Consider the following 14,360-nt stretch of genomic DNA (forward strand, 5'->3'; position numbering starts at 1 on the left):
ATTTCGGATTCGGTTACGGTTACGGATATGGATATCCATAACAACACTGTATTCTAATCGTTATCATGGTTGGTTGGGTACATAGATATAATATTATCCCATTGACTTCTGGATTTCCTGCTTTTTGCACTAGTTTACATTTGCCTATTATTAACACACCAGTCTATTGATAAATATTGATATAAACATATATTTTTGCAGGACACAAACCAGCAAGCATAAAATTAACGAATGCAAGTTTACTGAAAATTCACAGGTCAATCATAGCAATGTTGGAAGTAATTATCTTACTTGATTCCTCATTGCATGGTTTGATGACGTTTGCGACATCTTCGTCATTTATAATATCATTTATTATAACCATGGCTAATTTATCTCAAAGTTGCTGCCGCGGTATGTATTATAATATATATATATATATATAATGTCCATATCTACTAATAATCTACTATCTACTATACTGATGTTCGGTTACTTGTTAGTTACAATTTAATAAGTTAGTTAAGTTATATGTAATTTTATAAATTAGTTAATATTAAAATAGTTTTTATATTTTTTTATAATAGCTAATGAAATGCTCGCACAATACCTATATTTATTTACGGTGTGTCTGGATTGATCCATCTAGGTATTACTGCGGGCCTACCATGAACTCTTATTGCGATTCAATTGACAGCCTAAAATGAACTGCTTTGCTATTTCGTACCACGACGTCATTACAGCTATCCATTTTAGGTTGATGTCAAATCAAGAAATTGAATCGCAAACTGATTTAGTTCGTTCATTCATTCCGTAGGTAGAGTATAGGATCCATAGTCTAATATTCATTCGTACCATGAGGTCTTAGCATATTAACGCTACAGAAGTAGCATCAGTGACTTCATTACAAATAGAAAGGACAAGCGATATACAACTAAGGCTGAGATAGAACGGGACAAAGCTATTGATCTTGCATCTATATCGCGTAACCCATATATTTGTTTGGCCAGATGTCAACGTTGGGGATAAATAAACAAAGAACTGTCATGTCATCGGTTGGCGAATAGTATCTTTGTGATTTTATTGTTTTGAAACATATTTGGTGTGTTAAAGGTATAGTTATGAAACTTAACAATATGGTTGGGTGTAATGTGTTTTGCTGACAAAGCCGTAGTTAATTAAATCCCTCGAAATCTCGAGGGATTGCCAATTTCGTGCTCATCTGGAGGGCAAAGCCAAATTGGCTTCAAAGAAACTGGCCCACATTCTAGCGCTCTACAAAGCGCAGGTCCGGCCACTCATGGACTATGCTGTCATCTCTGGTCTGGCGCACCCCAGTATCAGCTCGATCAATTTGACCGCGTGCAACGTACAGCAGCTGGACCCAGTGCTCTGTGATCGGCTGGATCACTTGGCGTTGCGAAGAGAAGTCGCTTCATTGTGGGTCTTCTACCGCATTTATCACGGGGAGTGTTCCGAAGAGCTGTTTAACCTGATTCCTGCCACCGAATTCCACCTTCGCACGACACGCCCAAAGTAAGGATATCATCCCCACCATCTGGATGTGTGGCGTTCCTCCACAGTGCGGTTTTCAAGGTTATCACGCAATTAGCTAAACTAACAACATCTAATAGTGACAATATCCAGATTAAAAAAAAATATATTAAAAATAATAAGAGATTAGAATAGAGGCAATCACATGAAAACACAATAATTCGAATAATTATAATAATAACTACGCATTTACAAGTGATAGGATCACTGTGTGATGTAACAATAAAAATTATATTATTTAAAGCAACAATAAAGCACTTACATGAATAAACAGAACAATATATTCAACAAACCGTTTGATTTTTTTTTGGATCTAATGGAAGCCTGAAATAGAATATCTTTATTCTATTCTTTTAAAACATTGACATATGACAAAAAAAAAACATTTAAACAAAAACCCTATAAAACGGGTAAAGCTATGGGACTTTTTTTTATGGAATAGGAGGACAAACGAGCGTACGGGTCACCTGTTGTTAAGTGATCACCGCCGCCCACAATTTCTTGCAACACCAGAGGAATCACAGGAGCGTTGCCGGCCTTTAAGGAAGGTGTACGCGCTTTTTTGAAGGTACCCATGTCGTATCGTCCCGGAAATACCGCACAAGGATGTTCATTCCACAGCTTTGTAGTACATGGAAGAAAGCTCCTTGAAAACTGCACTGGGGAGGACCGCCACACATCCAGATGGTGGGGATAATAACCTAACTTGTGGCGTGTCGTGCGAAGGTGGAATTCGGCGGCAGGAATCAGGTGAAACAGCTCTTCGGAACACTCCCCGTGATAAATGCGGTAGAAGACACACAATGAAACGACGTCTCTACGCAACGCCAAGTGATCCAGCCGTTCACAGAGCACTGCGTCCCCGACAATTCGAGCTGCTCTACGTTGCACGCGGTCAAATGGATCGAGCTGATGTACAAATTGTACCTAGAAATTTCATTCATTCATATAATTACTTATATTTTTGTATGGGTCTTTTAATATATATATGTCGGAGAATTAGAATATAAAAGCAATATGGCCTGTATTTATAGATAATATTCTACTCTGTGTATTGGGCTGAACTGATGGCGAACGTCATCTTTCAAAGTGTGTTTGAAGTTGTCACTGTGTACGTCACTGTCGGTGACGTGATTGAAGTTAGTTATTATTGTCCATCAGTAAAGCGCTCATTGAGAAGTCGCAGTCGTCTTCAAGCTAGCGCCCGCGCCGGTTGTGCGCACTGATGGACTTATAACAACATGGTGGATACCAACACCGTGACGCCCGATTTTAAATCCAAATAAATCTCCGAGATATATATCATTCATTCATTCATAATCAGTACATGCTTTTCGTTATTGTGTTTACTTCATTTACATTCCTAATCATCTGTTGAGTATGTGACTTTGTGTAGATGTAATTCCGTTAGGGGTAATTTTAATCATAATAATACTGAAACGGACAGGCCACTATAATCGACCAAGAGTGAGTATGCCGCGTGGTGATCGAATTAAACAAACTTTAATTGTATGAAACAAGTGAAGCCAAGAGACCGGTAGTGGAACTATGTGACGGCAGCAACATAATCTATACTATCGACACTATTAACACAATTGAGAGACGGACTATACTATATTATACAGGAACGCGTTATAATAATAACTTTCTTTCTTCCTGTCTCGTGGAGGAATTTACTCTTAAACGGATGGTAGAAGCTTGTCTCTTAAGCGGATGTCTCTGAAGTGTGTCTATAAACTGTGTTTTTTTTTTCGACTAGGAAAATACATTTACGTATTTAGGCTTCGAAACGGGACGTAATATGTCGGACTCGAGTGTCCGCGCTAGCGGACACCCCCTACCGACTAAAAACTTCCTCTATGCTGTTAGCCCTGAAGGCTTTTACAGCGACATAGGACGTTGGCCGTGGAGGCCGCAAAGACTACGCAACAACAGTCGCGGGGCGTCACCTAAGGATACTCGAACCTCGGACCGGCTGTGTGCTTGTGGGACGGAGAGAGAATGAAAATGAAGATGAAATGAAGATGAAAGATGAGAAAATGAGAAGAACACACTCGCCGGCGAGTGTGGTGATGTATTGTGTATTATGTGTATTGTGTGTAAGTGTGTATATATGTGTGCATGTATGTTTGTGTCTGTTTGTGATTGTGTGAGTGGTGTATGTCAGTCCGTCAGTCAGTCCGTGTGTGAGTGTGAGTGGAGTGAAACGATTACAGGACGAGGACTAACGTCTCGTTGTGTCTAATTTGCGGACCCCTGGCGTGACGAGTGCCAGCGGTTTGCTGCGGTTGACCAAGCCTACGCTTGCGAAGGCGGTGTGTGCGCGTCTGTGTCGGTGTTTTTGTGTGGGTGTCGCGTTCGCGTCCATGAACTGTGTCCGTTCTCACAATATATACTCAATTCTATCCCTGCCATCGTCCACCGTTTCCCACGCCTCAAACACTTGTGTAATTTATTTTCTAAGAACACAATTGTACAAAACACATTTAAGAGAAATGTTACAATAACAGATGGTTAAAACAATGACTATGGGAGCTTCACACCCTGCTACGAGTACGCAGTAAACCCTTTTTTTATTATGCTCTCCAACCCTATTCTTTGTAAAGGAGGCTATATATTACTAAAACTGCTAAAATGAACACACCGTAAAAAATAAGTAACTTTTTTGAAAATTTTATTGATGAAAGATGAGATGAGAATACTTTATTGGACTTTTTTGTAAAACAAAATACTGAAAATAAATACCGAAAATGAAAATACTAAAGACGAGGCAGTAAGGGCCCGAGCTATAGCCTGTTCGCAAGAACGAATTAAAAAGTATATACTCAGTGCTCCTATCAAATATAAATGGAGGTGCGTTCATAACTCGTTATTTTTTTCGAAAACATATAATTAATCATACATTTAATTTGTAATTCAAAGAACTATATTTATTTATATTACTATTATTTAATAAGTACAAAAAAGGGCTTAGTGGTTTATAATTTGACGCTATAAAGCGCAATTAAATTAAATGTATTTTCTACGCAAAAAACCGCTAAAATCATATCATTTTAGGTTTCGAAACGCAACGCATAGGTATGGTTCGAGTAAGAGAGACAAACTTATGCAACGACTGTAGAGCGTCATCTCTTTCTCACACAGCTGACCATAGACAAATTTATTTCGTTCATTCCAATGATATTATAGTATTAAAAGAAATATCATTGATTCATTCTTCATAAGCGATCCCAACATCATTCAGTAAAAGGCACCTTATGGTACGAATTTTAGTTTAGGTACCTAAACTGAACTGCATCGGAATCGCATCGCTAATTAAAAGTTGATGGTAGGCGTTCTGTACCTACTCAATAATTTCTGTTTTATTTATTAATTTACATTTACTTTTTCTTGTCCTACTCGTGTTGAATATTTGACGTTTGAGTAATTTTATTACATAAATTTACATATATTGTAATTGAAATTATTTGTAAAACAAAGAAGCTGTAAACGTTGATTTAAAAGGGTACCACCCTTACGGGTACCCTACTAAATGAATTTGTTGCCACTTCTTCCCATTAAAGCTCAAACATTTCCGAAGAAAGTTGTAATTGGTAATGATAACTTTTGACTTTCATTAGTGTTCTTTGACATGAATGAATAAATTGATATTGATTTGATTTATTGAGACGCTTTCTGGAATAGCTACGGAAATAAAATGTAACCCTTAATAATGTGACTATGATTTCAGGGACTTGTCTTGATTGCGTGATACAAATAATGTGGATAATACTACACGGATCAAGACTATTTGTGTACTTCCAACCAATTCACCTAACGTACCTTCAAGTAATTATTATTATAATCAAGGACAATGTTTAACGTATTACGTTAAGTTGGATCTATTGTGGTTCTTAGGCCCGGTTTCCACCAAAGCGGGGAGCAGAGGAGACGAAGGCTGTGTGTATAGCAACGCTCTCGTGAGTGCGAGGCGCGGGGAAAAAGCGCGCAAGCGCGGGCCACTCGGCCGCCTGTCTATACGCATCTCCGCTCCGCGGCGCCGCATGAGCGCTCGACGGTAGCACAAAATTTTATAGAAAAATAAGACATCACCTCTCCTCTCAGCTTGATCCATTTCCCGAAACACAAACAGTGCTTACACAGTCACACTACTGGTTACGGCAGAAAAAGCCGACGCTGCGGTGATAGACCGTAAAGCATAAAATATGCTGTGCAAAGAAGTCTTCAACTGGTTGACTCCTACGGTTACAAAAGAACACACGTATGAAAGAAGCAGAGAGTTTAATTTTTTACTTCTTATACCTAATTCAATAATTAATAATACCAATATTCAGCCAGAATTAATCAGGACGAGTGACTATGTTACTTAAAATAATCGTCGGTGAAGCAAAAGGTAGAACCGTTGACCCTGGCGTTCAATCCTCGCCTGCTAATTAATTACCAATGTGTTTTCGGTTCTCGAATCAATGTAGGTACTACGTTTATTCCACGGAACATAAAAACTCGAAGGTCAAGAAAGTCAACTACTGAAAGTTTACTACGAGGATTTTTTGTACAATTCTAGAAGAGACACAATGTTGATATTTATAAGAGTTACTAATTTATTCGTGGTAGGAATACTAAAAAACCATTATTGTACCTATGCAACAAAAGGTTTTGTCCTAGGCCAGGTTATCAACTCTTACAATACCTAAGTACTAATAGGGTTAAGAGTTAGGCCAACATAGGGCTGTTATTCTATTAAAATCATCATTATAAGTAATACAATTAAAAATCCTACTGGTATACATCGTAAAACAAAAAATCAAATTGATTTTATAATGACTAACAGAAATAGCTACTTCACTAACTTCTCCGTGATTAACAAATTGAACTTTAACACTAATCATAGATTAATTAGAACAGAACTGGTAGCAAATCAACCAAAACAGTCTAGACCAAGACGAGGCCCAGGAAATATAAAGCTCGGGAAATATCAGTTAGAACAAATAACAATCAATCTAAGGGACAAATTCGTAGACTTTCAATCTAACGCAAAGGAGATGGGTACGCAAGAAAAATACAACTGGATAGAAAACACCATAAAAACCCAAATACAACTAAATGCAAATACCAAAGATGAACCAAGAAAATGGATGACAAAAAATACCGTAAGACTGCTAGAAGAGAGAAATCACTTAATCAAAGCCAGAGATACACAAGATAGAAGAAAACATTTAACGAAGATTAGTAAAGAAATTAAAGATAGCATAAGGAAGGATAAGAAAAAAAGTAGAATGGAAATCATAGAAGCGTATATAAGTAAAACGGGTGGAGTCAAAAAAGCATACAACAATATGTGAAAACACTCTTGTGGGTACTTCAAGCGTTTCTAGCATTCTTCAAGCTGAAGTCGATAAAGCTATAGTCACCCAAAGAGTAGATAAAACACCGGGTCCTGATGGCATAAGCAACGAATTCCTGAGAAATTACAAGGAAGTTTTAGTACCTGTCCTTACAGAGATGTTTAACACTATCTTAAACACTGAAATAATACCTCAGCAATGGACAGAGTCTAACATTATTCTGCTCTATAAAAAAGGAGATAAACATGATATTGGTAACTATCGCCCTATCAGCCTAATGTCAAATATTTACAAAATCTTCGCGAAGATCATTTTAAAACGTATTGAAAGGACATTGGACGAACATCAACCGATAGAGCAGGCTGGTTTTCGTAAGGACTACTCAGTGATTGACCACATCCATGTAGTTCGTCAAGTTTTAGAGAAGTACAATGAATACCAGCTTACATACTATATAGCATTCGTCGACTACAGTAAGGCATTTGACTCCCTAGTACACAAAAATATATGGGAAGCATTAGCAGAACAAGGGATTGAGCATAAATACATTCGATTAATAAAAAACGTATACAGTCAAAGTACAGCCAGAATACAACTAGAAAAGAAGAGTCATCCATTCAAAGTAGGAAAAGGCGTTAGACAGGGAGATCCCTTATCTCCAAAAATATTTTCAGCTGTTTTAGAATAAATTTTCAGAAGAATCAATTGGCAAAATTTCGGGATCAATATAGATGGCGAATCATTAACGCATTTGAGATTCGCTGATGACATAGTGCTATTCGCTAAAACATCCGAAGATATGAAAACTATGATAGAAGAACTTGCAACAGAAAGTGAAAAAATAGGGTTAAAACTCAATCCAGACAAAACTAGAGTGATGACAAATGGGAAAAAAGACATGATACAATTAGGAAATACTGAAATCAACTATACTGATGAATTCATATATCTGGGACAGCTCATAACTCAAAAAGAACCTACGCGCGAGGAAGTAAAGAGAAGAATTACGAACAGCTGGAGAAGATATTGGAGTTTGAGAGAGGTTATGAAAGACGAAAAACTTAATATTAATATCAAGAGCAAATTGTATAACACCTGTATTTTACCCGTTCTGATGTATGGCTGTCAATCATGGACTTTAACTCATGAAATGATTACCAAACTCGCAACTTGCCAATATGCTATGGAGAGAAGTATTCTGAACGTGAAAAGATCAGACAGACTAAAAAACCGCGTCATCAGAAGTAAAACAAAAGTCATTGACGTCAAATCCAAAATTAGAAGACTCAAATGGAGATGGGCTGGGCACATGGTAAGAGGATATGACAAATGGAGTAAGAAAGTGACAAGATGGTATCCCAGGGAAGGGAAAAGGAAAAGAGGTAGACCCCAGAAAAGATGGGAGGACGATATCAGGGAAGTGGCAGGAGTAACTTGGAACAAAGTGGCTCAAGAAAGACATGAATGGAAACGGTTGGAGGAGGCCTTTGCCGATTGGCAAACAGATTCACAAAAAATAAAAAAAATACAAATACTAGAATAAGTTATTTTGTTTCTAATGTTTTATGTTTGAGTATTGTTAGTTCTCTATGTTAGTAAGGATCTGAATAAAGGCTATATTATTATTATTATTACTGGTATACATGCAGTTTCTGAATATGAGTCTCAATTAAGTTTAATTAATTATAAATTAATTACTAGGTGGAAAAAACCAAGCATCTTATCTCAGAATTTGCGTACCAGACGACCAATATGGGCGAAGAGATTTCTAACATGGAAAAAATGATAATAAGCACTCTTAGTTTCATACCGCCGATATTTACACCTCTTGGATTGATAACCCTTAAAAGATCACTTATTATAACGGTGAGTGTGTCTCTGTAGTTCTTTGCTTTTTGCACATTCCTTTAGATAATAACGGCTTGTAAGTTTAATATCAGTGTTAACAAGTTGGACTAATTTTCAAATTTTAATTTATTTGGCGTTTATAGTATGGATCAAATGCTAGAGCTGGATTTTAACTTTAATTATGAATTTAATGAAAGGAATAAAATGGAGGCCTAACCTTCATATTTTTTTTTTGCCCATAAAGCTAACGGGGGTGACCTTGTTATCGGGTACCTATATTGAAAGTGATTTAAATATATTTTTTTCTATTACTGTATTTTCTTTTGAGCTGATGGTCTTGCTACCAATGCTCTAAATAAATAACTGAACTTTAATAATGACTATTCACGATTAGCTAAGAGAAATTCTCAACCCAACTGGCATTTAAAAAATATTAACGTTATTATAAAATGGAGATATCAATTTTATGCATGTGCAAATAAAAGAGGCCGGTACCTACCTACAAAGAGCAATTTGATCTAAATCAACTTGATATGCATTACTTTAATAGCTAACACTATTAAAAACAAACAATAGAGTCGAATATATGTTAGAGCGAGAAAGCGTTTGCCGCCATTATTTTTAGTGCAACGTCATACATATTCGACTATATGTATAAATATACATATTACACCTAGTATTAAATATACAGTGTAATATAGTTGTTGGTATATGAATACGAATAAAATATTAACTTTAATTTGAAATTTAATTAATAAATCGTTTTAGTTTGGTTGGAAAATAATAATATAAATTTTCATTGCAGGTTTTAAGTCTCGCAGTTTCATATGGCTTGGCAATAGTTCAGTGAAAGTTTGCAGTCCCTTTTACCAATTTAAAACACGAATGTTGATGTGTTTCCTATCTGCACTTATATTGTGATCGTTTAATTATAAAATTATTAATAAAAATCAATAAGTAGTATTATTATATTATTTACTTAATATAGTAATTTACCTGAAGACAAAATTCAACATTCACTCTAATTATCTTAAGAAGTAATTACATATGTTACGTTGGTACAGATAAGTACACATGTTTCGCTAAGTGTAACTAGGCATGCAAATTAATTAAATATAATACAGAATTAAATAAAATAATTAGGCTGAAATATTATGTTTCCATGTCAAAAATAATAAAAAAATATTTAACATAGTAGGTACTTAATAAATTTAAAGCTTAAAGTTTCATCTTTCATGTCATCATATTATGAATAACTTAGAAATTCATTCGTGTTTTAAAATAATCGCTTATATAACAAGTGTTTTAATTTTGAAGCGAAGCTTTTATACGAAGGTTTGAGCCGCTCGACGCGGAGGCTGTAAAATTTAAGACCGTTACACGATATATATAACTATATGTAACTATACAGAGTGACTGCTGCCGCGCGTTTTTGGTATGGAATGAAGGTTTTGAAAACTATTTATTGAAGTGTAGCTTCTTTGCGCGAATGAGGGTAAAACGCAATAAAGTGTCACGAAAATGTGGGACGTTTTTTTTAAGAAGAGGAGCAGGAGGTTCTTGTTCAAGGGAGAGAGCAATTGAAGAAGAGTGAGAATGGGCGAACGCAGCATGAAGCACATAGCGCCGCTACTAAGTAGAATATAATATAGTAATATATTTCCTTCTAGCGTTGTATGGTGCAGGCTTAGCGCGCGGCCGCTAGTAAGTACTACATCTCCCCTACTAGCGTGAAGTTCTAAATTGAAGTAAAACTTAATTAATACAACAAAATTTTAATTTCAAAGAAAAATTTAATTAAAAATATTTTACAAAAAAAATAGATTTGGAGAACACACACATTAGTATAAAATATATCAACGAGATTTAAAAATTATTTTGCCAAAGAAGTTTTACTTCTGACACGTGTACTTTGTACGCACGCAATTTCTTTAAAGTGTTTTTTTATAAATACTAAAATTGCAAATTACTAACGCAGAAGAGTTACCGGAAGAATCATGGCATGCTATATGACAAAACCACAAAACTAAAGGTAAATTTTACGGTTCTATTAAAGCTGGTTCTTCCATTAAAAGAAACAAATTAAATTGTCCATTTTCGTCATCATATGACTTCACTTGGGATTTGTCTGTTCTCCAGTCTTTTTGGCTAAGATACGGGGAAGGGTTCATTCTTTAATGTGAATGTGGCCTCCAGGAAGGTACTCTCGAACATATTTTTTTCTATTTCCCCATATTGTCAGTTCCTTTATATGACCTTCTACCGAAGGATATCCCTCGCCCCATCAATATTCCTTTCCTATAGATTCTTTACAAATTTATTTCCCGCAATAATATAAAACCTAATTTTTATCCTCCATACTTTCTACCCTTCTATTGGACACAATATATTCACACATTTTTCCCTTCAATTTTGTTAAATACTAACAAGGTAGCTTATAAATTATGGGTGTTGACTTCGGTGTACTACTTTTTTGCGATCGTACTTACTTTTTGTTGCCTATTCTGCAGTTTACAAAAGGAATCCACAGCTATATCAGCTGATCATTTCTCTTTACTATCTGTACTTCAAATAGATAAAATATAAATCCTCTCCACCCTGACGTTGCTGAATCGTCTACCTCTCTTGGACGGAAAGATAAAAATAATTATATTGTTATTATGTTATGAAAATGTTATCCAATACTACAGGAGTTGATCGTACTCAGTAGCTACGGATTAATTGAAAATATATTAAATACAGGTAGAATATGTAATTATACACAGAATTTAGTAGCTTTTCTTATATGCACTGTTTAATTACGTATTATTCTTATATTTAATACATTTTCAATAATGCCGTAATACTAGTCCGATTCAAAATTCGGTTAAAGGCGGAATTAATTAGGGATTTGAATTTCCCGTAATAATTTATGTGACATTGATAATGCGTCGGGGGTTCCACAAGCGTTGCTGGTAGTCTTGTTTTAGTACCAGATTTTTCGTATGGAGTTCTTCTTGTTAGTAGTCTGTGATTTATTTCACAGTGCAAGTGAATGTATCAACGTAGTGTTTATATTCTCTTTGAGCAAAGTGAATTAGAACACTACGTTGAAGAGACGGGAGTGGAAAAAGCGCGGGAAACATCTAAATTGGCGGACGCGTTTTTCTTGATATTTATATTTATAATTAAAAAAGTGGATCAGTGAAGGTTTTTACGATATAAAAGTATTTATTTAATAGTTATAACATATTTATTTTATTATTTCAATTATATAGTGTACTTTTTGGAATCCGGTAAGAGTTTCTTTTAATTATTATGGGGGTTGATCCCCCGGACGACCCTGGCGGTCCAGGGCCTGGACCGCCTGTAGGATGTAATGTCGTAATCGACGATTCGTCAATGGATACTGAAGATGGAATAATTCCTCTCTCAGAGAGAAAACGATCGAAACCAACAAAAAAACACTCTAAATCAAAGAAAACTAAAGCTGGAAAATTGTCTTCTCTAACTTACGAAAATTCTGACGAGCAAACAATGTTACCACCCAAAATTCACGTCTCACCAGTTAATACTTCTGCTGCTACACAACCCACTGGTTCAGGTCACTCACAACCACAAATAATTAGAAAATATGTTCGCACAGATTCAGGCCCTTTCACGGTACATGTACAAAGATTAACAACATCCCCTGATGATCCCATTACGTTGCACCCAATACAGTTTGGAAAAGATTTAAAAATATATAATATTAAAAATATTGTTAATGGCAGCTTGAAGCGTATCGGCAGGAACAGAGTGTCCTTGTCTTTGAACTGCAGGAGTGTAATAAGTAAAAAAACTGATATTATTTACTTACTAAATAAATATAAACCTATAGCTATGTGTCTCTCTGAGACATGGTTAAAACCAGAGTTTTCTTTTAGGATTTCTGGTTTTGTTACTGTGAGAAATGATAGACTTGATGGGTATGGTGGAGTGGCCATACTTATTAGTAAAGCTTTCTCATATAAGATTTTTTCACTCCCTCCTCTCAGTGATGGTATTAATGCCATTGCTGTGATTGTAAATAAAATTTGTATAATATCTGTGTATATACCTCACCCTTCTATTCTATTCTATTCTATTCTTCCTACTATGGCTCCTGTGGAAGGTATACCACAAGTTTGCCAATGTCACGTTAAGGTAGACCACCAAGCTTAGAGTATTCTTTTACTAATTTTAATGGTAGTGATCGGTGCTTAAGATTGAAACAAGTTTTATTTTCTTATACCTGAAACGAATATACATGCTGTTAGGACTATAAGGGACAAACACAAATATAATTACTTAAATTATTTGATATAAGTACTTAGTGCTATTTACAACTTAATCTTATTTATTTTACTATATTTACACAAAATATATACAAAAGGAGTGAAAACTAGGGAGAGGAGACATTTAAAGGAAGTTGGGCGGGGAATTTCAGGAGGTATAAAATTGTATAAAGAAGGTTGCGTTAAAGGGCAATTGAAGAATAAATGATCCACGATTCCCTCATCTAGACCACATTCACACAAGGAATTGTCCCTAATTCTTATTTTAGCCAAAAATACTGGGGTACAAGCATGATTAAAACGTAAACGACAAATAGTTGAAATCACTGACTTTTTGGGAATTTTAAATTTCGAAAACCAAGGTTTCTGAGGAATTACGGGTTGTAGATCTCCATAAAATTTGCCTTTAGTGTTTTTGGAAACTTGCCAAATGCTGGACCAACTCTCATGCAACTTGGGTTTCAGGATGGTACGCAAGTCATGGGAGAAAATTTTTGAGTATTAGAGGGAACCTGTTGCAATAGCTGTCTTCGCACAGGCATCTGCATTTTCGTTACCAAGAATGCCTGAATGACCTGGAATCCATGGTAAAACGATTTTAATATTGAGGTCATAATGTAGCTTTACCTACAACCAATAATATCAATTAATACAAATGTCTAATACCTAACTCGTAACGTAGCATGATAGATCGTAGAAATAGTAATCGTGCATAATAACTGTAATAAGCGTTTGCCGAAAGATTCGTTCTGACAAGAACATTTTATTTTATATAACGTAATATTAGCTCCGATAAGAACATTTTATTTTGTATAACGTAATATTAGCTCTGATAAGAGCCATTTCATAATGCTGTACATCAACTCATAGAATCATACAGATCACCAGTAGACATCTCAGTGAAGTTTCAAGCATCGTACTTTCTCTCGACGATCGCAGACATACTCACGTGATCAGTCATATGCTCCGCATTACACAACCGCACAGCAAGGCCGAGCGTCCTCGAATGACGCGTCAGGACTCGGGCGTCGCGTCGTCGAGTTTTCTTCTCACCCACTGTGTGAGGGCGGAAGGAGGGTGTCAGGGCGGGGCCCTATACCCTGGCACTTCTTCTCCCAAGACGTTGGGAGAGTCAGTTGGTCAAAGTTGGAGTCGTCGCTACTTGCTTGGGGCACAAAGATTTTTTTTTGTTTATTATTTTTTTTTATTTTTTTTTTTATTTTTTTTTTTTGGTTGATTTTTTTTTGTGCCTTAGCTCGTAGCTTAGTCGGTCAGTCTGTCAGTTTTCGCCTTTTCCGGGGTCTTGTGGAGTTTTCATCCTCCTCTTCATTTACGCAGT

The 14,360-nt window shown here is 35.9% G+C and overlaps 1 long non-coding RNA gene across 1 annotated transcript; it reads left to right on the forward strand.

Moving 5' to 3' along the window:
- The first annotated feature begins 243 nt into the window (after positions 1–243).
- On the forward strand, positions 244–9,646 carry LOC126974237 (uncharacterized). The gene is made up of 4 exons (XR_007731492.1): positions 244–393; positions 5,264–5,361; positions 8,580–8,744; positions 9,532–9,646. It is a non-coding gene; the product is annotated as an uncharacterized LOC126974237 (long non-coding RNA).
- Positions 9,647–14,360: the final 4,714 nt, after the last annotated feature.

Source organism: Leptidea sinapis, chromosome 31 (assembly GCF_905404315.1).
Source record: "Leptidea sinapis chromosome 31, ilLepSina1.1, whole genome shotgun sequence".
Classification (NCBI taxonomy): Eukaryota; Metazoa; Arthropoda; class Insecta; order Lepidoptera; family Pieridae; genus Leptidea; species Leptidea sinapis.